We start from the raw sequence: 26462 nt of genomic DNA on the forward strand, positions 1-26462 counted from the left end.
TTTGATATGATCTAGAATGAACACGCACGGATCATCACATCCAACGACTAGTATTCAAAGCCAAGGTCGGTAAGGATATGATCGGAGTTGATATCTCCGAGAAATTATCCAGGAAGTTGGATCTCTAAATAACGAAGATTCTGGAGCTCTCAATGTTGGTTTAAGCTCCTCCTATAAAGTCTGAAGTAGGAGCAACAATACGGAATAAGAATCGAGAAAATTCGATCCCCCAATCGAAGGCAATAAGCGTTTAGATTGTGGGTCTCCTACTGTCAGATTTCTTCTAAATTCGAGAGCAATCCTCCACCATTTCTCTTCAAACTTCTAAGTAATGATGAATCTGGAGCTCTCAATGTCGATTTAAGCTCCTCCTATAAAGTCTGAAGTAGGAGAAACAATGCGGAATAAGAATCGAGAAAGGTCGATCCCCCAATCGATGACAATAAGCGTTTAGATTATGGGTCTCCTACTCTCAGATTTCTTTCAAATTCTTGAGAAATCCTCCACCATTTATCTTCAAACTTATTCTTACCGTTTCTCAACAAGATTACCCACAACTCAGGTAAAGATACATCGAAATTAATACTTTAATTTCATCTTCAAAATTTATTTCCACCTAACTCAGTCGACTGATAATCAGTCACCGTGCATATATATTTACAACCTTAAAAGGTAAAATTATAAGGAGTAGGAGAGAAAAGTGCTTAAAATAGTTTCAAAATATAGAAAAAAAAAATAGTAAGAATTGGTCAAAGTCAACATCCATTGATCACTTATGGCACAGCACAACACAAATACAAATGAGGGTAACATTTTTTTATTTCTCTACTATATTAGGCCATTTGGTTTATTGGCTTTACAGAGGGAGACGTTAAGTTTTCTATTTTTCTACTTTGCATTTAGAAATGAAGCAAAATTAGTCTGAGGGTTTTAGGCAGATTGTTATAATTCTAATTTTTAACTAAAAAAAAAAATTAGTCTGGTTGTCACGCTTAAAACTACCCTATAGGTATTATCAACCAATTATCCTTCCACCAATAGGAGAAAAAGGCAAAGGTATTATCAACCAATTATCCTTCCACCAATAGGAGAAAAAGGCAACGTTACTCTGTGAAACTAGTTTCATGTCATTTATTCAACAATAAGGGTGTTAGCATGCATTTGGAAATGAACCCATATTTAAAAAATGTAGATAAAATAGAAAAGAATTGTTATCTCAAAGACAATGATACTATGTGAAACTAGCCTCAACTAAACTTTTAGGGGCCGTAAACCAACGGTTCCTTCACCCAAGACCCATGGCCCAACTCCCAACATGGAAGGGATAATCTAGAGAATCATTCCAAGAACCCTAACGGATGGGTTACAAACTCACATTATCAAGCTGGACAACAAACAATGTCGGCGACAAACTTAGGAAGACTACATGAAATTACGAATATACCAATGTAGGATTTTTTTAATTTACCGATTTTTAAAATGTTAAATTATGTGAAATTACTCGCAAAGAAGAATATTAAGATTTTGATATTTAAGTAAAGAGAAAATGAATAAAAATAGGAGACATTTTATAGATTTAGGAGGAGTAAGTGAAAACAAAAACGGAGTCATGACCTATTTTCGGTGGGTTCTCGAAGCACCGATTGCAAGTTAAAAGAGGGTGCTTGGATACCACACGCTTTTCTTAATGATTTCTTGGTTCTTGTCCGAGAATAGTGGCGCGAAGTTTTTAACCATGTTCATAGTGGGTGCTTGGATACCACACTCTTTTTTTAATGATTTCTTGGTTCTTGTCCGAGAATAGTGGCCCTTAGGTTGGGCCCAACCGAATTTGAACTGATGACCTCTTAATCTACAATCAAATGCTTTACCATTGAGCTATGAATCCATTTTGCATGATTTCAACCTTAGTGACCCCTTCTACAGAGTGTTAGTCCAAAAGTGTAAAAAGTACATGTCCAAAATAAAAGGGCCCAACCAAGTTCAAACGGGTGACCGGTCAAATTCTCTACCACTGAGCCATGGATCTACTTTGTATAATTTTAACCTTAGTGACCCCTTAGACATAATATCGGTCCAAAAAGTGTAACAAATTTCTATCCAAGATAGAAGGGCCCAACTAGGTTCGAATTGGTGACCTCTTGACTGCAATCAAATGCTCTAACATTGAGCTATGGACCCATTTTGTATGATCTCAATCTTAGTGACCCCTTCTACAGATTATCGTTCAAAAAGTGACCCTACCGAATCGGCTATGAACCAATTTTGTATAAATTGACGGATTACCTATCGGGAATTAAACACAGGTCGTTAGATTCAAAGTCGAAAGTGCTAACCACTACACCATAGAACCACTTGTTAAACTTTATTCTGGCAGCGATTTTGATAAGCGCCAACAACGCTGGATTTTGGAAAGCTAGAAGTCGTAGTATCCTTACAGACTTTCACAAGGTGTGTTCAACTTCTTTTATAGGTAATTGAATTTTTGAGTCCATGCAAATGATTGGTTGGATTAGTATCAGTTTGAGAAGACGGAGAAGAGAAGAGAGACTTTGTTAGAAACTCTCCAAGGTCTTTTCAACTTCTTTTATTGGTAGAATTTTAAAACCAAACCACAACAAAATTTACTTCTATACACCAAAATAATTTTTTTCTTTGAAACAAGATTATTCCCTTCTTTTTGTAAAACTAAATTTGACTCTTGAATAGATTTTAATAATTTTGTTAATTAAATTTTCTTTAAATTTTTTGTACCTAGAGTACAAGGGAAATAATACTTTTTTTTTTATTTTTTTTTATTTTTTTTATTTTTAATTTGTATGGTATTATTCGAGGCTTTTGAATCAAATATGATAATTGATTCTCTGTCCTCTTTGACAATTTTAGATACCTCCATATCCGATATTTGATGCGTCACGTTTCATTATGAGATCTGCCATTGGGTCAATAAGACTTAAGCAAAGAGTTTATTTGACTAATGATTTGATTTTTTTGGGTTGTAGAGATATCCCTTACCAATAAATTCTTTGTATTATTTTGAAAACACTCATCAAGACATTTGTAAATGTGCCTGATATCTTGAAGGATATAAGACACGTAATTGAGAGAACCTCAAATTTTTTTGAAGTTGGCTTTTCTAGGATACGTCATCACCAAAGTTTGAGACAAAGACCATTGGATGGGTTTTAATAAGGCTCAAATAAATTTAAAATCCAAGACAACGGATCTGAGTTTGATATTATTTGATTTTGGGTATGGACACAACTAGCTGATTTCTTTTGATTACATTAATGAATGTATGTAGATGTTTAAAGTCTTGATCTTAGAAAATATCAACACATCATCAATATAAACTATATAATTTTTTTGAAAGGATTGAAAATATCATTGATAATCTTCTAAAATTAAGATGGAGCGTTTTTTCGCCTAAATGGCATAACGTTCCTCTCATATTTTCTAAATTGGACATAAATGCTATTTTATATTTGTCCTTTTAGAAAATTAGAATTGAAATCCCAATTTCATGTCCAATTTTATAAAAACATATGACTCTAAATTATTTTTATCAAATCATTTTTGTTTTGGATTGGATATCTTATTTATTCTAAAACCTTATTCAAAGGTTTGTAGTTAACTACCAGTATCAAAATTTCTGGTTTCTTTTCACCATGTTGTTAACATAAAATGTCAAACATGACCACATGCTCTTTGAAGACCTTATCAGCTTCCTCTGCAAAATATCACCTAAAATGTCACAGTATTCAGTGTTTGATGCTTTTTCACTTAACCCTATGGTTCTATTTACAGTGAACTTGTGATAATTTTTGTCAAATTATATATTTGAATACCTAATACATTAAGATATAATATCTTATTTAAATAATATTAAAATGTCGTAGAATATCATAATATATGTTTAATTAATATGAATCTCCATCAAATTTCAAATATATATTTTTATTTAATGTTTATGATACACATCAATTATTTTAATATTTAACATATCAAATACGTTAATATGTTTTGATATTATACTTCAAGACTATAGGAACTTGCTCAGAGGACCTGAGAGTTACATTGGCCCACAATGCATCTCATGGACGATGCAAAACTATGGTGGCGCTTTAAGGTGAATGGTATAAAAAACTAGTCATGCATCAAAAAATCATGGGAAGACCATTGATGGAATTGAAGCAATCGGCGCTCCCCTAGATGGGTTTCCAATCAAAGACCTAATGTTTGATGTTGACTCTTTTGAAGAAAGAGCCACAGGATCGAACAACAAGAAACGTGGCGGTAGCTCTGAGAACTCTATCACACACATAAAAAATCGTGTCGAAGAGTTAGACATTACACAGAAGATCTGGCTTTCATCGAGGAGATCCCAGTTTGATTCTCGACAATGAAATTTTATTTTCTTATTTCTTTTATTTTATAGTTTCATCTTTTGTCACCAATTATATTTAAACTTTACCTAGGTTTGAGAAGCACTCTAATGGATGAGTTCAATAGTATCTAAAATTCAAAAGACTTTTATGAACTTGCTTTGAGAGGCACTATAATGGTCAAGTTCAATAGTATCCTAGATTAAAAACACTTTTATGAACTTTGAACCTTAAATAGTGTTATGTCATACATATTTGGTTCAATTTCAACAAGTGAGGTTGAGGTCATTCAAATGGTTAATGTGATAATCCGGTCATTTTCAAGGTCTTTTTTGTTGAACGCCATCATGGCTGAGATGATTGAGATGAGCACCAGAGTGAGTTTGACAAGGAGGGTTGTAGAGAACCACACCTCAAGCCAAGCTCATGTTTGGCTTAAGAAACTGAAAATCCAAAAACACAAACCCTTAAATGGGAACCGGGATGCTAAGGAATTAAAAAACTTTATTTTTGACGTAGAACAATACTTGAAGGTTACAGGAACTTGCTCATAGGACCTAAGAGTTACGTTGGCCACAATGCATCTCATGGACGGTAGCGCTCGAAGGTGGATGATATAAAAAATGGGTCATGCACCATAAACTCATGGGAAGACTGTTGATGGAATCGATGCAATTGACGCTCCCCTTGATGGGTTGCCAATTAAAGACCTGATGTTTGATGTTGACTCTTTTGAAGAAAAAGTCACACGATCGAACACCTCGAAATGTCGCGGTAGCTCTAAGAACTCTATCATACGACCTGAGAGTTTAGCGCTATAGGAACTTTCTCATACGACCTGAGAGTTACGTTAGCCGCAATGCATCTCATGGACGATGCAAATGTTGAGTTTTATGTCCTAAAACTCATAGTTTGTAAACAAAAACATATTCTATTTTCAATAAAGTTATTATTGTTGTTTATTCAGTAAAAATTGTTATTGAATAAAGTGAACTTTACGATCATTAATATAAATCCAATAAATTAAGAACAATCTGTCTATAATATGATTACTTGAACTATATGTAGAGACATAAGAGTGGATCAAGTTCAAGTATATAGTCAAAATGATCTATAGTGTAAGGATAAGGCTGAGTACCTTATTCTCGGGACACAATGGATGCGGCCCACTTTTGTATATGATATAAACAATGTGATCACTAAATTGTACATGTGGAGACATGTGAGTGGGGGCGTCCTATGCAATGAGTATTGCATAAGATCGGACCATGAAGAAAACCACTCTCACTTTATAATGTCGTTTACTGTTGAGACTGATTTTCTTTTCATTCGATAACCTAGGTAACTCGGTTTTAATCCTGAGCTAACCATGAACTCCTGTTTATTCCGAATTATCTTTAGATTTGCACGGGTGAAAGTGGCTCTAGTTCGCCGACTCAATAGGCCTCCCATTTCAGGGGTAAGACTGGGTGAATGGCTGGGAACGTGGGGTGCAAGATGGAATTCACTCCTACCCACTCTTAGGGATAGAAGAAAGGTAGTTCCCTTAAGTACTGACTCCAGGTCTTGAACAAGGGGCCCCACCCTCTCATTGTCCTGAGAGGGATTCGGTTTACTGGTTGGACCACAAACCAATTGTTCATTAGAGGATCAGTGAGACATAAGGAACAAGAAGTAACTTTAGGGGTAAAACGGTAAATTGACCCAGCTCTAGTTATGAACACCCTGTGAAGGATCGACTTACTAATCATGGTTATATCAAATGGACAGAAATATATCTATAGTGAGGGGAGTGCAACTACTAGGCTATAGTGGAGTGTCCTAGTAGTTAACGAATGTTGGTTACAAGGTTGATGAGTTTAGCCGGTTAATCTTGGATCGTTGGAGGCCATGATCTATAGGTCCATTAGGTCCCTCTACTAGCTCATATCAGATTAAACCATAGAACAGTGTGACGAGTGAGTTCGAAGTGTTCGAATTCAAATTAGGGAATATGCACTACATATATACGATATATTTAACCGCATTTTTGTTTTATTTACGAATTAAACAAAAGGAGAGAATCTGAGATATGTAAATAAGATTTAAATATCTTAATCAATTATGTGTCGGAATTGATTGGGATTAACATTTGAATTAATATTAAATATTAATTAAATAGTTTAATTAATCATTTAATGTTACTCTAATTTCAAATTCATTATTCAAATTAATTGTTCAATTAAAATGAAGAAAGTCAAAATGTTGACTTCATTTAATGAAAAAATACATGTTAGTGGAATTTTGAGGTGTCAAAATTTGGTTTAACCAAACTTGCATGCTTGCCAAATAAACCCAGTTTGAGTGGAATTTTGAGTGTCAAAATTTGGTTAACTCAAACATGCATGCTTGCCACATAAACCCAAACATTTGAGTGGAATTTTGAGTGTCAAAATTTTGTGATCTCAAATTTGCATGAACATGCAAACATGACTCTTTAAATAGAGTGATCATGGTACATGGAAGGTCTTCTTCTTGGTGAAAAACCTTGAGAAAAACCTCTCACAAACACTGGATTCCATCTAGTGGACCCAAGTTTAGTCACTCACTGGATTCCACAATCCCGTTCTAAAGCCGGAGGATAGTGGAGAAGACACTAGTGGTGGTTCGAAACCGGTTCGTGAGAAAAAAGGAGTTTGAACTACAAAAGGTTAGTATCTAAACTCATTAAGTTTTAATACTTATGAACATGCTAGTTATTTACTATAATTGATGTTCTAAAAGTGCCTAAGATCCAAATTGCTTCCGCATGTATTATATTAACACCATCAAGTATGTCATAAAAAAGGAAATATTGAATAGAAATAAAATATTAATAATAAATAGTTTCTTTTGAAGATGCGAGGTATCAATCCTCGTACCTCTCGTATGTAAGCCATACCTCTCGCATGCTAAGCGAAGCTACATCCCCACAATTCTTGCATCACAAAACCCTAAATTTTCGATCATCAATAATAGTGAAAATGAAGAATATCGCTACTTCAACCTGTCATGAATAAGGAAAAATTGAAAAGAAATAATTTTCAATAATATATTTAATAATAGATAGTTTTATTTTGGAGATGCGTGATATCTATCCCTGTACCTCTCGCATGCAAAGCAAGCGGTCTACCATTTAAGCTACATCCCCACGATTGTTATGTCACAAAATCCTAAACGTCTCGTCATCAATAATAGTGACATGAAAAACTATCCTTGCTCATTATGTCGTAAATAAGAAAAAATTGAAAAGAAATAATATATTTAGTGATCGATTCATTTGGAGATGCAAGGTATCAACCCCGTACTTTCCACATCAGAAGTGAGCGCTCTACTATCTGAACTACATCCCCACGATTCTTACATCAGAAAACCCTAAACCTCCCGTCATCAATAATTGTAAAAATGAAAAAATATCTACGCTCATTATTTAATAAATAAGGAAAGATGGAATAATATATTTAGTGATAATGAAAAAACATCTCCACTCATTATTTCATAAGTTTAGTGATCGATTCATTTGGAGATGCAAGGTATCAATCTCCGTACATTCCACATCGGAAGCGAGCGCTCTACTATCTGAGCTACATCCCCACGATTCTTACATTAAAAAATCCTAAACCTCTCGTCATCAGTAATTGTGAAAATGAAAAATATCTCTGCTCATTATTTCATAAATAAGGAAAGATGTAATATAAATAAAATATTAATAACATAGTTTACATATGTGTCACTTGTGTTATTTTCATGTGTTTATTTACTTTGTAAATGTCTTTCATACTACAATCTCTTGAAGGGGAGAGAATCGAACTTTCATACCACTAGACCAAATGCCCTTGTTATACCACTTGAAACATATGTATGAAGCCTTAGGCCTAGGTATTAAGGTCATATTTTGTCGTATTGCAGGAAACACGTGAAGTCCTCGGATGTAGAATTTGTCTCGGAGAATAAAGCCTTGGGATGAGATGTTAAGAAAGACTATGAGTATTAAGAGCATGATGGTAAGTATAAAATGTCGAATATGAAGTTAGGTTGATTTCGAATATGAAATCCTTAGATAAGAAAAGATTTAGAGATAGGGGCATTTCAAGAATTGAACTTAAAAACCTCTTGCACCCCAAGTGAGAATCATACCACTAAACCAAATGTCTTTTCTTAAACACCTAAAATTTTTAGCTTCTACAAAAATATATTTTTCTCTTAGTAGTTGGAGGGCTATAAAACAAAAAGTTGAATTGTTATAATATACTAGGGTTATCAAATAAACCAACAAACCAACAAAAAAAACAAACTAATCAATTTTGGTTGGATTGATTCGGTTCAGTTCATTAGTTTGTTTGATTTAATTTTTCTATTTTGCCTCGTATGACAAGAAAATAAAGTTGTATTGAATGCACGTTAGTTTCATTTATGACAAAATCATATGAAACATAATTGCATTAATAGTACTCAGAGTTGGAGTCTATAAGCATTTCATGAACTTCAGTGCAATTCGTGCTTCATTAAAGATGAGATGAACTTTAGTTAGGTAAGGGGAACTTTAAATTACTTCATGTGGAGCTTCAATTACTATATGCTAGTTACAATCTTTAGGATCGACTAATTGGACATGAATTCATGGATTTAGGGAAATTTTTGTGTAATTATCAACTACAACTTATGTTTTCAAATTTTTAGGACAATTTAGGTAGTTATTTTTATGAGTCGTAAACTTGCTTTTTTGCATAATATAGATTTAGTTGAACTATTATTATCGATAAGATGGAGAAAGAAATTGTCTTTGAATTGACTAATAAACCTAGGTTCATTGTTGTTGTCTTTTAACTTGTGATTTTGCAAAAAGCTTAACTAATATGAACTGTCATGTCACAAGAACTTTAAGGTGAATCAAGAATATACCCTACACATCATTCAAGATGACAATAAAATGGAGTTAAATTGAACGCACTTTAGTTTCATGTTTGGCCTGTTCAAGATAAAACATAATTGTATTAATGATATTGAGCCTGAAGTCTATAAGAATTTAACGATCTTAAGAGAAATTCCTGTTTTATTAGAGGATACCAACTTTATTTAAGGTACTAGGAGTTAAAAGAATCTCGATTTGAATCTGGTTAAGGAACAGTAAAATTTGAAAGTTTTGAATTCTAGACCAAATTTGTACCTAATTATTTCTTTTTATGACTAATTATAAATTAAGAGAAAAATATTTTTGTAAAGATAGATTTATCTCTAAAGCTTTGGTGACGAAACCATGTTTAGACTAGCAGTTTAAAGTCAGGAGATGCGGTCACAGGTGTGATTATTTTGGATTGGTTTGTAATAGAACTTACCATTGAGATGAGGGAGCCTTCAAAGGTTGTGCACTCACAGATGGGGTTGTTATGTAGAATTAGTTTGTCTGTGTTTGAATCTTTTTGTATTTTTTTTTTTTTTTGTAATTGTATCCCAAATATTTTTTTTTTTGTTTGGATAAATTTGAACAATACTGTCTTATAATTTTATTTTATTTTATATTTAATGTTGTGTTGTTTTCTCAATCTCATTTTAATTTTACAACATTTTCTTATTTTATATTAATTTACTTTTATTTTTATTTGTTTTCACTCTCAATTTTAGTTTCTATTTGAGTTTTGAACCCTTGAAATTTGGGTTGTGACAGATTGGTATCAGAGCGCAGCTAGATTTTAAATTATATAGATTTTTTCTTAGGATAAAGAGTCGTATATCTCTATGACTCAGCTCAATGACACGTTTCTTCGCGACCAAGTATGCAGTCTAACCTTATTTTGTATTATACGATATGTTGTAAAACTTGTATGAATTTATTGTATGTTTTGATTTTCGTGGTAGTTATAAAATGTCCTTGGACGTTAAAGAGTGAACGTTAACTATATAAGACAATAGTGGATCAACGTTGTAGTGTCTAGATATGGTGAGGAGGAAAAGAGTGGTCATGAGATATCTGACTAGCCTTAGGAAAACAGAGAGCTGTCGTTGCACAGTGCGAGACATCTAATCCATGAAATTTTGGTACTAGAAATGAAGAAACTAGAGATGGTCCCCAAACATCTGTATGGATCATTTCCAATCGCACTTTCTTTGGTTCCTTGGCAGCGTCAACCAGATTAACCCTACGGCGTGACAATCCTTGAGCTCCCACTCCTCCATTGTCATGGTATCTAGCTTCACCCCAAAATGGGTTCCTGAATATCTTTCTCGTATACATAGTCTTCAATCTGCATCTTCTAGAAAATGATATCGAATCCATCAAACTTTTCAATTCCAGTATTTGAACTTTCCATCTTCACAGATCGTGGTGAATCTCTCCTCGCTCTGATACCAGTTATTAGAATCACACAACAATGCACACACTTGATCTAAATGAACACAAAAAACATGATAGAGAAAATGTAAGAAGAAATATTGACTAATGGTTTTGTATTAATGACTTCAGGTATGCAAAGAGAGGATATGGAGAAAGAGAAATGTACATTTACGAAGCACTGACTAATGGGTATACCTATGATTTCAGTTTATTATATATAGCTTCACTATATGTAACCGCCTACTATATATAATTATTTAGGATATATATCTCTATCATATATTTACTATAAATAGTTAGCCTTCATATTCAACATTCTAGAGCCCAAATAGTCCGGGATTGACATCCTGCTAGAGTACAAAGTCATTTACATGCCCCTAGCAAAATGCCTAGTAGTAACAGAGTCTAACCCAACGATCATTCAGACAAACATCCATCAACTAAGAGGGGTTAAAATGATGACGATAGTATAGTTGAGAAAGAATCTTAGCCATGATGAATCTACACTTGCTGCCATTGTAGTATTTGAAAAGGGGGAGCTCAAGTGTGCCAACCTCAACAAAAACTTTATTGCCATTACATGAACACCAAGACCCAAAACAAGAGGGTCAGATATTGGGTTTAACCCCACCAAGAGAGATAAATCACAAGATTAGTTTTATGTCGCCTACCACAAATAGATGTCATGCGGCTCAGCCTGAGCTAGTTGAATTCTACAAATAGCAAAATGGCATGTTCACAGTCGAGTTTATTTGACCTGCAAAGGCTCTTGTCAGTGATCACTCAAATGCTTGGCAAAGACACCAAGCCAACACCTCTACTGAAGAAGGGAGACAAAAACAAACCACTAAAGCAACACATGTTTACGCAGAAATATGATCCAGACGGATGAAGAGAAGGGTTGACCACGATAATTTCAAAGAAAATAGAGAGTTATGATAAGTTAAGGTCAGATCAACTTTGAGTTCAAAGCAACAAGAACCAAAGACTGGTGCGAAAATTCTATGGACTAGTCGAAGTTGTCCACAAGATTAGGAAGACATCATATAAGATCCAATTGCTCCTATGGATACAGACTAACCCTGTTGTCCACGTCAGTAACTTGAAACGTTATTATTTCGACCAAGAAAACATCAAGTAAAAGTAGATGGTATGACGTCATGCAAAGAAGAAATTGTTTCAAGAGAAGAAAGTAGGAAAGACACCAACAGAGAAGACTTGAAGAGTTAACAAACCGAGAAGTGATTTTCAACAGCTCCTAGTAGGTTGGAAAAGACTCCTCAATACTGAGATCAGCTAGAAGCGCGTCGCGAGACCTAAAGTCAGCCTCATCCTACAACGTTGAGTTTATGAAGAGCCGATTGATAGAGATATTGACAAATTGTGTAAGGGCATATGTCGCAGTCATGATTGGCCAAGGCGTGTTGCCTGTGGCTGCATGTTAGATGTCTCAGCTATTCAAGTAAACGATTTGTGGTTCATGGTGGCATGATCATTCCAAATCCCTTTTACTTGCTTTCATCTTAGATAGGCCTTTACTATTATTGTTGTGCCAATACGGGGTGTATGATTAGTCCTCAAAATCATATCTACACCCATCAGGACTAAAATGTCCCAAAATGTACTATAGGAGAACGTGACCAGTTGTTGTTTCTTCACTTTTAGCTTATAACATAGCTTTATTTGAAATTGTTTTTAACGTATTTCCTCGCTCACGCTTTCTAAAATATTTCTTCTAAACGTGATTCGAGCATACACTACTATTGTCCGTTCAGTCTAAATTTTGCATGGTTGACTTGTTCATTGGATTAGAACAAATGTCACATAATCATTGTCTCACTACTGCAAGAGTGCGATTGTGACACTTGTCTTCCGTTCAGTTGTGGGTCGCATCTTCTGACTAGTTACGTGAGTTTGGCCTAGAGCATACGTGTAGGTTGAAAAGGAAATGGTTGGATGCGGACTGCGAATAAGGGTTGGGCCACGGAAGGTTTTTTTTTACCACATATAGACTTTGGGCTAGTGAGTCTTAAATTTGGGTTCGTTTGAAAATTTTTTGTTCGTTTTTTAGTTCAAACGAACCCAAATTAAACCTACTAGTTCCTTCTTCCTTGCACGACTCACTCCTATTCTCTGTTCTGTCTCTTCTTGCTCTCTGAAACTTCTTTAAAGGCTATTGTTCACCGATTATTTGGGAGCATCTTCCTTATAAGAATTGTGACCACAGATGACCTATGTAGAAAATTCTTTCTTGATCGCGTAATCGCGTAATCGTCCCTATAAGCAGCTTCATTCTTTCTTGATCTATGAACCGACTTTATGAAAAAACATCAGTCTTTCAGCTGAAAGTGTGACTGTTGGGTATGGATAAGCAGAACCTCTTGGTTTGGGAAAAATCGGAGTTGTTGGCTAAGAAAGCTAAGCAGGCAAGTATAGGACAGACAAAATGCACATACAAATTGATTGACATGATCCCTCTCCCTCTCTCTTTGGCTAGTTGGCTAGTTGCTCGATAATCGAAAAAGCATACCAGGTAGGGAAAGAAAGACTGCTCGATGTCCTATAAGGCCAACCCTAAACGGTGAGCTCACCAGGCAATGCTATAAGTTCGATAGAAGTCCAAGGTTTCGTCTACTACGGACCAGGAAGCTCTTGGAGGAGCTATCATGAAAGGAGAAATACATTCGATTACGGCAACTAATAGATAGCAAACTTTTTGGTAGAAACTGAATGATCCCTTGGCTTGGTCAAGAAAAGGAAAAGGTAGTCGTACTCCTACCTTTTCCATTGAACGATAGGAATGTTTGAGCTGAAAGATTGAATCACACCTGGTAAGAAAGGCGGGCTGAGCAGGTTTCTCCAAACGTATAAACAAAAAGAGAAAGCAACCGGTCCTAAAGAGTATACCGATACGCATACATTCTCGCATGGAAGAACCTAGCTGAATCGGATCAAACGGTCCTAACCTAGTCCGACTGACCTTCTTTGGCTGGCCCCCGCCCCTTGTAACAAGGTCAACCCGTACGTGCTTTTTCCTTTCGTTTAGCGAGATGGCTTACCAGCTCTTTCGGCTCATAGCACAGTATGAAAAGCGGAATCCTCATCCTGAGTCGAGTCCGCATTGCCATACGAATCGACATCGGCCAAACCAAGACCTCCTATTTTTTCTTTAATGAAAGCGGATCTAACAGTTTCGATAAAACCAACCTCTTTTAAAGAAGAAGTCACTCTGCCTTGATCACCGTGGACATATGCAGCTCCCGCTTTACCCTTGCCTACCGTGAAAAGGAAAGTTCCCTCACGATAGGCCCTTCCAGCTCTCGAACGTCTTTCTATAAATCGAGAGAGGTATAGAATAATACAACAAACCAACAAGACAAGAATGGACTCATAAGATGGGCGGTCAGGGAAGCGATTTCATTTGTGTTATCCGCCAAGGAAATGATCAAGGAATTCTCTATACACGGCTGAGAGATGACCGTATTGTTGCACATCATGAATAAAGTACCGTAGGCAAGCAAAGCTTTTGAAAATGAAAGCGTGTAGAACTCAGATCCACTTTCTCTTCGATTCGTAAACTTCGGATCTTATCTTCCTTTCATCTCCGGGTGACTAAGAGAGAATTTAGGCCTAGCGTGCATCCGATTCTGTCAACAATAAGGTACAGAGCAAATTGATTAAATGGGCTTGAAGTTCCATTATTCTTATGTCGAAGATCTCTACTAGGTTTAGTGCACTTTGGTAGTTGCGAATGTTGTCGTAATCGAATGTCTTTCTCATTCGACATTCTCTCTTACCAAGCACTCATACTCGCCAGGGTTGAGGAGACAGTCCGTGAGCTAATTGGGTTTCAATATTGCGTATACGCGAAAAGAGCTCGCTTTCGACTTTCTCATTCGGTGTTTTGTGCCCGATTCTTGTTCAGGAAAGGGTCTGATCTCTTTCATTAGAGCACATTGATGCCGAAGGAGTCTTCGGAATTGGTGGAGAGGCTATGATGACTTCAGGCTATTCAAATAGCATGACTGATACCACAAAGAAAGAGTATCTACGTCACACTAGTGGAATAGCTTTTTCATAATAATTATCTCGATATATGATACCAAAAATCTGCCTGATGACTGATAAGGTAAGGGGTTTCAAAAGACAAAAGAATGACAATTCTATGTGATAGAAAAGAAGTTTTTCTGTACGCTGTTCGCCTGCCTTCCTGACCACGGATAGGCTATGGGGCTTTATGGGGCTTTGCACTTAGGCCCCTCAAATGACCTATTTGAGGACAGCGGATAGGCTATGGGGCTTTATGGGGCTTTGCACTTAGGCCCGGGCTTTGCACTTAGGCCCCTCAAATGACCTATTTGAGGACCGCGGATAGGCTATGGGGCTTTATGGGGCTTTGCACTTAGGCCCCTCAAATGACCTATTTGAGGACCGCGGATAGGCTATGGGGCTTTATGGGGCTTTGCACTTAGGCCCCTCAAATGACCTATTTGAGGACCGCGGATAGGCTATGGGGGCTTTATGGGGCTTTGCACTTAGGCCCCTCAAATGACCTATTTGAGGACCGCGGATAGGCTATGGGGGCTTTATGGGGCTTTGCACTTAGGCCCCTCAAATGACCTACTATTTGAGGACAGCGGATAGGCTATGGGGGCTTTATGGGGCTTTGCACTTAGGCCCCTCAAATGACCTATTTGAGGACCGCGGATAACATAATGAAAAGTTCCCAGAAAGAATATGTTTCATTCCCTATTCTCATATTCTCTAACTTGAGACATGTTGAATTGTTTTCTCTGAGGCTCATCTTTTGAGAAATGAACACAGGGGCGTTCCGAGAATTGAACTCGGGACCTCTCGCACCCTAAGCGAGAATCATACCACTATACCAAATGCCCTTTCTAAAAAAATGCAACATTTTTAACTCCTACTCAATATTTTTTTTTCTCTCAAGTTTGAAATCTATTTTTTTGAGCGGTTGTTGGACTATAAAAAAAAAAGTTGATGATCTAGTATTTTACTTGTAAGTAAGGCATGTAATATTGAATTGTTTTAATATGCAAGTGTTATCAAATAAACTACAACCCAACAAATGAATCAAACTAATCAGTTTGGGTTGGGTTGGATTTATTCGGCTCAGTTCATCAGTTTGTTTGATTTAATTCTTCTATTTTTCTTCATATGACAAGAAAATGAAGTTGTATTGAATGTACCATAGTTTGATTTATGACAAACTCATATGAAATATAATTGCATTAATAGTACTAAGAGTTGGAGTCTATAAACATTTCATGAACTTAAGTGCAACTCATGCTTCATTAAAGACGAGATAAACTTTAGTTAAGTAACTAGAACTTTAAATTACTTCATGTGGAGCTTCAATTACTCTATGTTAGCTACTATCTTTAGGATTTACTAATTGGACACGAGTTCTTGGCTTTAGGGGGATTGTTTAATGTAATTTTCAACTACAACTTATGTTTTCAAATTTTTAGGTCATAATTTAGGTAGTGGTTGTATATTATGAATGAACACTAGAGTTTCTATCCCGTTCACCACAACTACTCTAGTTTTTGTTTGAAGGCTATAATTGTCATCTATGTTGTATGGCAATAAAGTTTGTTTAGATGAAATTTTAGTTAAAGTTGCATATTTTACTTAAAAAATTTGTTTTTAGCATAATATGAATTTAGTTGCAGAGTTATTAGGAATAAGATGGAGAAAGAAATTTTCTTTAAAATGATAAACAGACCCAAGTTCATATTTGTTGTTGTCTAATTGTGATTTTACAAAAAAGCTTAAGTAATATGAAATATCAAGAATATATCCTACACGTCATTCAAGATGACAATAAATGGAGTTAAATTGAACGCAGTTTTAGTTTCATGTTTAGTAGGTTCAAGATGAAGCATAATTGTATTAATGATATTAAAGAGAAATTCGTGTTTTATTAGAAGAGACCAACTTCATTTAAGGTACTAGGAGTTTAATCTACTTCCATTGTAATTTCAATCACTCCACAATGATTACAAATTTAGGGTTGGCTAATTGGACATTAATTATCAACTTTAGGTTATAATTTAGGTAATAGCCATTATAATGTTAATGAGCATAAGAGTTACAATTCTTCCATGGACCATATGTGTTATAGTTAAATGAATATATATACATTATGTATGTTGAGGTTTGGGTAAAGCACAAAGTAGTAAGGAATACCATTGTCAACTCTAGAGCCACCCACAACTCATGATGGAGACCGATGCAAAATAGTTTAACATCCTTTGGCATCAAGATACAGGAAAGATGAACGCCGTCAACTTGGAAGCTTTACCTGTCTTAAGAGTCACAATGAGAACTCTAATCAAGCTGGAGTTTGGACTAGGCAAATTGTTTATTGATAGTTGAAATGGATGACTTCAATGTCGTGTCAGGAATGAACATCCTGCTGAAACACAAAGTCATTTACATGCCCCTAGCAAAATGTCTAGTAGTAATGGAGTCTAACCCGACGATCATTCAGAAAAACATCCATCAACCAAGAGGGTTGAAAATGATGTCGATACTACAGTTGAGAAAGAATCATAGCCATGATGAATCTATGCTTGCTGCTATTGTTGTAATTGAAAAGGGGAGCTCGAGTGAGCCAACCTCAATAGAAACCTTGTTGCCACTACATGAAACAAACCACTGAAGTAACACATGTTCACACAGAAATATCATCTAGATGGATGAAGAGAAGGGTCAGTCGGAAGCGTCAACCACAATAATTTCAAGAAAAATAAAGAGTTCATATAAGTTAAGTTCAGATAAACTTCGAGTTCAAAGCAACAAGAACCAAAAACTTGTGTGAAAATACTATGGACTAGTTAAAGTTATCCATAAGATTATGAAGACATCATATAGAATCCAATTGCTCTTATGGATGCGGACTAACCTTGTTGTTCACGTTAGTAACTTGAAACGTTATTATTTCGACCAATAAGACATCAAGCAGAAGCAGGTGGTATGACTTCATACAAATAAGAAAAAGTTTCAAGTGAAGAAAGTAGGAAAGACACGAACAGAGAAGACATGAAGACTCAACAAACCGAGAAGTGATTTTCAACAGCACCTAGTAGGTTGGAAGAGACTCATCATTATGAGATCAGATGGAAGCGCATTGAGAGACCTAAAGTCAGCCTCATCCAATAAATTGTGTGGGGGCAGATGTCACAGTCATGATTGCCCAAGTCGTGTTGCTTGTGGTTGCATGTTGCATGTCTTAGCCATTCTTGTAAACGATTTATTGTCCAAGGCGGTTATTTGGGCAATGTTATTGTTTACCGATCATTTGGGAAACACGCCTTGAGCAATCATGATCGTCACAATTGGCTAAGACATTTGTTGTCCATATGTTATTGTTGTCCAAGAGACTTCTCATTCTGAGGTCATGATTGGCTAAGACATTTAAAGAAGTTTTACCTAGGGCAACTTCTATCACAATCCTCTTCTCGCTCTTTGAAACTTCTTTAAATGTTATTGTTCACTCGTTATTTGGGCGCATCTTTCTTAAAAGAATTGTGACGACAGATGACCTAGGTAAAACTTCTATTGGGAGATCAGTGCAATAGAGAATCTGTGTCCCTTTCCTGAAACCTTCAGCGGACAACATAACAAAGAGTTCCTAGAAAAAATATCATAGAACAATTTGAGTAATGCCTTTGAAGTTAGGCTCGAGGCTTTATCTTATCTCCCAAGAATATAGTTCATTCTCTATTCACATAGAAATTCTGCAATAGAAAGTGGTACCCTCATCTTCTCTTACAAAACTTTCTCAAGTCCTCATGGAATGATTTGAAAGTGGTACCCTCATCTTCTTTTATAAGACTACCTCGGCCTTCATGGAATGATTATGTTATGTTGATTCTTAGAGAAGGGAGTAGGAGTAAGAGTAGATGACTGTTTATGGTCCAAGTCCCGAAAAAGTAAGTCTTTATGTCAAGAAAGGAGAGGAATCCTCTTAGTTTCCAAGATTTGAAGAGAATCATACATACACAAATTTCCTTTGTTTGTTTATTTTTGTTGTTTGCTCTCTTCAATTAACATGTTATAAAGACACTCGTAAATTATAATTAAATATAGTTTTTTTTTTCTTTCCAAATATCCATTTGAATTACTTCTTGGTTCAAGGTTTAAAAAACCTATTTCAAATCTTATTATATTGCATGCTTCAATTTGATATAATTGTTGGGGGCATTTTGAGAATCAAACTCGAGACATCTTGCACCCGAAGCAAGAATCATACCACTAGACCAAATGCCTTGTAGTGGATCTATCATTTTTAGTTGCTCGTCCATATCTTTTATGCGCCTCAATATTTGAAATTTATCCACATGTTTTTGTTTCAATTCTAGAAATAGAAATGATATCCATAGAAATACATAATTTTACAATGCAAATAAGAAAAACTCGTGATCAAGTTTTAGATAAAAGTAGCAAACATGTTGAAACTCATAATTTATCCACATATTTTGTTTGGTAATTTTAAACTCATTATTTTTGTTTGTTCATTCCACCTAATTTGTAAAAAAAAAATCATACCACTAGACCAAATGCCCTTATAGTGGATCTATCATTAGTTGTTCGTGTGTATATGTTTTCCGCACCTTAATATATGAAATTTATCCAACCTCAATATATGAAATTTATCCACATATTTTTATGCTTTAGAACCTACTATTATTGTCATGTGAAGTAGCAGCATTGCCACTAGAGCCCATGCATTCCTTTGGAATAGATATGTTAAAAATTAGGCCCATTTGATAACTATTTTGTTTTGTTTTTTTTTTTTTTTTAAATTTCAAAATTATGTGTTTTATCCTTTTATAAAAAAAAAATAATAAAAAAAGAAAAGAAAAGAAAACATTTGAATTTTAAGCAAAATTTCACACCAAACTAAGTTTTTGAAAAATATTTTTATTTTTATTTTTTCTTTATTTTAGTTTTCCAAACATAGATTCATTTGGAGTGGCTAGTTTTCAAAACTACTTCTGTGCTACAGTTGAATAATATTTATATTGTAAAATGGGATTAACTTTCTTTAAGTTTATGTAGTTTCTTTTTATTACTATGTTTACTTCTATCTCATGTTACTCCATTTGTATTTACTTAGTTTTATATAAAAGTTCACCGTAATTAATAAATCCATGTGCTTAATACATTCCCTACAAAAATAAACTTGTTTGTATAAGGATAAATTACAATGAATACGCACCATAGAAATCCAAAAAATAAGTAGAAGGTAGAGAATTTCACTCAAACACATAGTGACAAAGTGTGACTGCATGGCTCACATGCAATTCTACCATAAGAATGGCATAAAACTTGCATAGATGATGCTCGGATTTTGAAGGGAAACTTCTCAACTTGAGAGATCAATTTCATCCATCACAAATCTGATTTTTACATAATAATTTGTGGGTATTTATAGTCTCCTACAAAAGAAGTTAGTGGCCGGGATTTAATCTCGATCCCCTTAAATCTCCAAAAAAAAAAAAAAAACGGAGTCAAGTTGACAATTCTACCATTACAAACTAACAACTCATGTAATGATGCTTGCAACTTCATTTGCTCCTTCAACTTTGTAAATATTCACTTTTGAAGTTCTAAATGGTCCTTCCTCAATCTAATAAGCTTGTAACACATGAAATAATAGTTGAACCGAGCCTATCCAATTTTGTAGATGAAGAATGAATGCTTGTTGAATCTTCTTGGCCTTGGATCATGTAATAGGTCCAGTTGGAATATTTGGAACACCGTGATCCTTATCATCTTCCCCCTCTTCAAAAAGATTCATCCTCGAATCAAAAAATCATCACCTACATCAAAAGGACTCAAGTCAGCAACATTGAAAGTAGAATGTGCTGAAAATTCTCCTGGAAAATCATTTAATATGCATTGTTATTAATTCTTTCAAGGATTTGATAAGGGTCATCCCCTCTTGGATGTAACTTTGTCTTCCTTTGAGATGGGAATCACTCCTTGCGAAAATGTATCAAAAGCCAGTTACCGGGTTGAAAAATGATTTCATTCCGTCCTTTGTTAATTCTTGAAGCAACATTGAAATTTTGTTTCTCAATTGTCTCCTCTCCCTCTTTATGCAATGTTTTGATCCCATTTTCCTTACTTGTGGCTGCTTTACTCACAAAAATATTAGAATGAATAGAAATCAAATCAAGACGCGTCAGTGGATTAAATCCGTAAGCAACTTCAAAAAGAGAACAATGAGTGGAAAACATTCGTCCCAAGACTTAATATTCTTACAAATAATAGCCCTAAGCAATGCTCCTAATGTTGTATTAACCACCTCAGTTTGCTCATTAATCTGAAAATAACATGTGATTATTCATTTTTTATGTTATCTGGGATGACTTAATTATGACTTAATTTGGAGAGCATTGTGTTTTTTATCAACTTGACTATTCAATCTAAAACATGTGATTATTCATTTTTTATGTTATCTGGGACTGCTTAGTTGGGAGAGCATTAGACTGAATATTGGAAGGTCTTGTGTTTGATCTGCATTCATCGCACCCTATAGTTTAGTTGATTATTATTTCTTTTTAAAATATAGTGAATTAGTGGAAATAGCTTTACTTATGAATTTTTATTTTTAATGTTAGCATGGATAGCTCAATTGGGAGAGTGTCAAACTAAAGATTTGAAGGTCATGTGTTTACTTGGTTGCATAAGTTCATTAAGTTGCATAACTTTATTCAATCTAAAATTAGTGATTATTTCATTTTAAAATATAATGAATTAGCAGAAATACCTTTACTTATGATTTTTTTTTTCCAAATATTATCTTAAAAAATTAGTTATTATTTATTTTTAAAATTTCAATGAATAATGAATTAGTGGAAATACCGCACTTGGTTGCATAAGTTCATTAAGTTGCCTAACTTTATTCAATCTAAAATTAGTGATTATTTCTTTTTAAAATATAATGAATTAGCAGAAATACCTTTACTTATGATTTTTTTTTTCAAATATTGGCAAAGATAACTCAGTTTTAAGAGCGTTAGACTGAAAATCTGAAGGTCACGTGTTCGATCCACGTTCACCGCACTTGATCCACGTCACATAACTTGACTGTTGACTCTTCAATTTAAAATTAGTGATTATTTCTTTTCAAAATATCAATGAATTAGCTAAATACCTTACTAATGAGTTTTCATTTTTAATGTTAGCGGGGATAGCTTAGTTGGGAGAGCGTCATTGTAGATCTCAAGGTCACGTATTTGATCCACGTTCACCACACCTGATTCAAGTTGACTAACTTGCATAACCTAAATATTCAATCTAAAATGTGTGATTATTTCTTTTTAAAATTACTTGACTATTTAATCTAAATTTAGTGATTATTTCTTTTTTCAAATTTGAGAATTTTCATTTTCAATGTTACAGGGGATAGCTGAGTTGGGAGACTGTAATATTGAAGATTTGAAGGTCGTTCGTTCCACCTTCACCAGACCTGATTCAACTAGTATAACTTACTATCTTATCTAAATTTAGAGATGATTTCTTTTTAAAATTTCAATGATATAACTTACTATCTTATCTAAATTTAGAGATGATTTCTTTTTAAAAATTCAATGAATTAGCATAAATAATTTTACTGATGAATTTTCATTTTAATGTTAGCATGGATAGGTGAATTGGGAGTGGGAGTGGGTCCGTAGATCTAAAGATAGCCTGGATTCCTAATTATTTATTTGACTATAAATGCTCTATAATAATTCTTTATTTGACTATAAATGCTCTGTAAGACATTTAGTAAAATGACTTATTTTATTGCATGGAACAATAAAATTGATGTTCCCGTAGAATTGTCAATGCATTCTACTTTCAATGTCGAGTCCTTTTGATGTAGGTGATGATTTTTCTTATTTGAGGACGAATCCTGAAGAGGGGGATGATGATAAGAATCACGATGTACATTCTACTTTCAATGTTGCTGAGTTGAGTCCTTTTGATGTAGGTGATGATTTTTCTGATTTGAGGACGAATCCTTTTGAAGAGGGGGATGATGATATGAATCATGGTGTTCCAACTGGACCTATTACACAACCCAAGGCCAAGAAGATTCAACAAGCATTCATACTTCATCTACAAAATTGGATAGGCTAGGTTCAACCATCATTTCATGTGTTATAAGCTGATTCGTTTGAGTCAAGACCATTTGGAGATTCAAAAGTAAATATTTTCACGGTTGAAGTAGTGGATGAAGTTGCAAGCATCATTTTATGAGTGGTTAGAAAACTTTATTTATTATTTTAATTTCATAAAGTTTGTAATGCTCAAAATGACTTCGTCTTCTGTGGAGATTTAAAGGGATCGAGATTAAATCACGGCCACTAACTTCTTTTGTTGGGAGATTATAAATACCCACAAATTATTATGTAAAAGCATATTTGTGATCAATGAAATTGACCTCTCAAGTTGAGACGATCCCCCTTATAGAAATCTGAGCATATCTTTGTCATTTCGAAGTTTCATGCAATTCTTGCCGTGGATTGCATCTGAGTCATTCAATCAAGCCTTGATCAAGTTCGAGTGTGAAGTGACTCAATTTTTTCTTTTGGCACCTTGACTAATTTGGTTTTTTAATTATTAATGTACTTTTTGTCTTATTTCATCATTTCATAAAGAAATTGATGAAATATTGATAAATGTTTGGATTATGTAAAAATATGTATGTACATCTAGGTATTAACATGTATTAAAAATATTAATTAAGCTACGACGATCAGAATACAAAAAATTCTTGAAAGCAGATTTTATGTCAACTACCAACTCTTCAAAAAGAAATGCCTTCTTCCAAACCTACAAAGAGGCTGAGCGAAATGAATTAAGAACTCAGTGGTATTCTCATATGGAAACCATCCAAGAAAATATACCATTCTTCGAATGATTTGAAGAAAATATTCTGCAGGTATGCACCTTGACCCAGAGGAGTTGGAAGACTACCAAAAGAGGCGAGGTATATTCGAAACATCCTCCGTTAGAAGAAGTCGAATTCGAGAACTACTACGGAGAAAAGGTCAAAGCTAGCCCTTTCAAACATATTCCGGAAGGACTAGAAAAGGGTATTCCGACCCTAAAGGATATCAAGAATATCCAGCATCAAAACAATTATTCAAATAAGATTTTATCCACGATCGCTACTCAACTTGAAAGTATCGAGGGAAAAATCTCAAAGAAATCAGGTACTCAGCAGGAACAGGCAAGCAGCTCTGTACCAAAGGTTGATGAGTCAATACCAATACTCAGACCGGCAAATCTCGAAATATTTACAAAAAGGATTTCAAAAGAAGAGGCTGTAATGGCCAAGATAGAGGAAAAGTTGGACAGGATATTAAATCCCGCCATGACGCCTCAAGATTCATCTGTCAATGTCGTTAATAATGACGACGAGAACCAAGAATTCGAAGACGAGATTGCAAATGAGAGAGAAGAACCTTTCTACAATCGAATTGAAAGGATCTCTAGAAGAAGTCAAAATAATGCCAGTAATTAGAAAAACTGGTATCCTCAACCGTCTTTTCCGGATATCCAATTCGAAGAAAAGACATTACAAACTCAAGCTCATTACGATGGTTTAGCAATCTATGAATGGAATATCGATGGATTGTCTGACTATCTGATAATGAATGTTGTCAATGAGATGATGATGGCTGCAGGCGCGTATAAATTACAAGGCCATAAATCCGACCATCAGATAGCTCAAGTTTTGGTAACCGGATTTACCGGGCAACTCAAGGATTGGTGGGACAAATATCTCGACGAAACGACCCGCCAACAGATATTAAACCACTATGTCATTAGGCCAACTACTCAAATTATCAAAGAAGAAGGTCCATCAACTAGGACCGAAGTACAACATGAAAGGGTAGAGGATGCTGTCAACACCCTCATATATACCCTCATAGAATTCTTCGTCGGCGACCCTCTGAAATACCAGGAGAGATCCGCCGAGATACTCATGAACCTGAAATGCCCTACCTTAGGTGATTTCAGGTGGTACAAAGACATGTACTTCAACAAAGTTCTTATTAGAACAGATAGTTCGTTGGAATTCTGGAAAGAAAATTTCGTCAATGGACTACCAAAACACTTCTCAAGGAGGATCAAAGATGGCCTTAAGACAAAGTACAATGGAACAATTCCATGGCAAACTTTGTCATACGGATCCATAGCATCCTTCATCATAGAAGAAGGACTCAGACTTATCTTCGCTAATATTTGAAAACAAAAAATCATAACTAAAGGTATTTCTGCTAATTCATTATATTTTAAAAAGAAATAATCACTCATTTTAGATTGAATAAAGTTATGCAACTTAATGAACTTATGCAACCAAGTGCGGTATTTCCGCTAATTCATTATTCATTGAAATTTTAAAAATAAATAATAACTAATTTTTTATTGAATAGTCAGCTTATGCACATGGAAACAGGTGCGGTGAACGTGGAGATTAAACACGTGACCTTCAAATCTTTAGTTTGACACTCTCCCAACTGAGCTATCCCTGCTAACGTTAAAAATAAAAATTCATAAGTAAAGCTATTTCCACTAATTCATTATATTTTAAAAAGAAATAATAATCAACTAAACTATAAGGTGCCATGAATGCAGATCAAACACAAGACCTTCCAATATTCAATCTAATGCTCTCCCAACTAAGCCATACGAGATAACATAAAGCCATTCGATAGTCAAGTTATGCAACTTAGTCAACAACTTATACCAGTTTGATAGTTGGATAAAAAATGTGACGGTATTTCCACTATTTCATTATATTCTAAACATAAATAATATCAAACATAAGACCTTCCAATATTCAATCTAATGCTCTCCCAACTAAGCCATCCGAGATAACATAAAGCCATCCCATAGTCAAGTTATGCAACTTAGTCAACAACTTATACCAGTTTGATAGTTGGATAAAAAACGTGACGGTATTTCCACTAATTCATTATATTCTAAACATAAATAATATCAAACACAAGACCTTCCAATATTCAATCTAATGCTCTCCCAACTAAGCCATCCGAGATAACATAAAGCCAAAGTGACCGTATTTCCACTAATTCATTATATTCTAAACATAAATAATATCAAACACAAGACCTTCCAATATTCAATCTAATGCTCTCCCAACTAAGCCATCCGAGATAACATAAAGCCAAAGTGACCGTATTTCCACTAATTCATTATATTCTAAACATAAATAATCACTATGCAACTTAGTCAACCTATAAACATAAATAATCACTATGCAACTTAGTCAACCTATACCAGTTTGATAGTTGGATAAAAAAACGGTATTTCCACTAATTCATTATATTCTAAACATAAATAATCACTAATTTTGGAAAGAATAGTCAAATTATGCAATATGCGGATCGAACACGTGACCTTCAGATCTTCAGTCTGATGCTCTCCCAACTGAGCTATCCCCGCAATCATTAGAAATGAAAATTCATCAGTAAAGATATTTTCGCTGATTCATTGAGATTTTAAAAATAAATAATGACTAATTTTTTATTGAATAGTCAGGTTATGCAAATAGAAACAGGTGTGGTTCGTAACCTTCAAATCTTAAATCTGTCTCCAAACTAAGCTATCCCCGCTAACATTAAAAATGAACGTGGAGATCGAACACGTGACCTTCAAATCTTAAATCTGAC

General features: G+C 34.8%; 1 non-coding gene across 1 annotated transcript; it reads right to left on the minus strand.

Moving 5' to 3' along the window:
* Positions 1–15557: 15557 nt before the first annotated feature.
* Positions 15558–15629, minus strand: TRNAP-AGG (transfer RNA proline (anticodon AGG)). Its single transcript has one exon. It is a non-coding gene; the product is annotated as a tRNA-Pro (tRNA).
* Positions 15630–26462: the final 10833 nt, after the last annotated feature.

Source organism: Cucurbita pepo, chromosome 10 (genome assembly GCF_057944985.1).
Source record: "Cucurbita pepo subsp. pepo isolate OVF chromosome 10, ASM5794498v1, whole genome shotgun sequence".
NCBI lineage: Eukaryota > Viridiplantae > Streptophyta > Magnoliopsida > Cucurbitales > Cucurbitaceae > Cucurbita > Cucurbita pepo.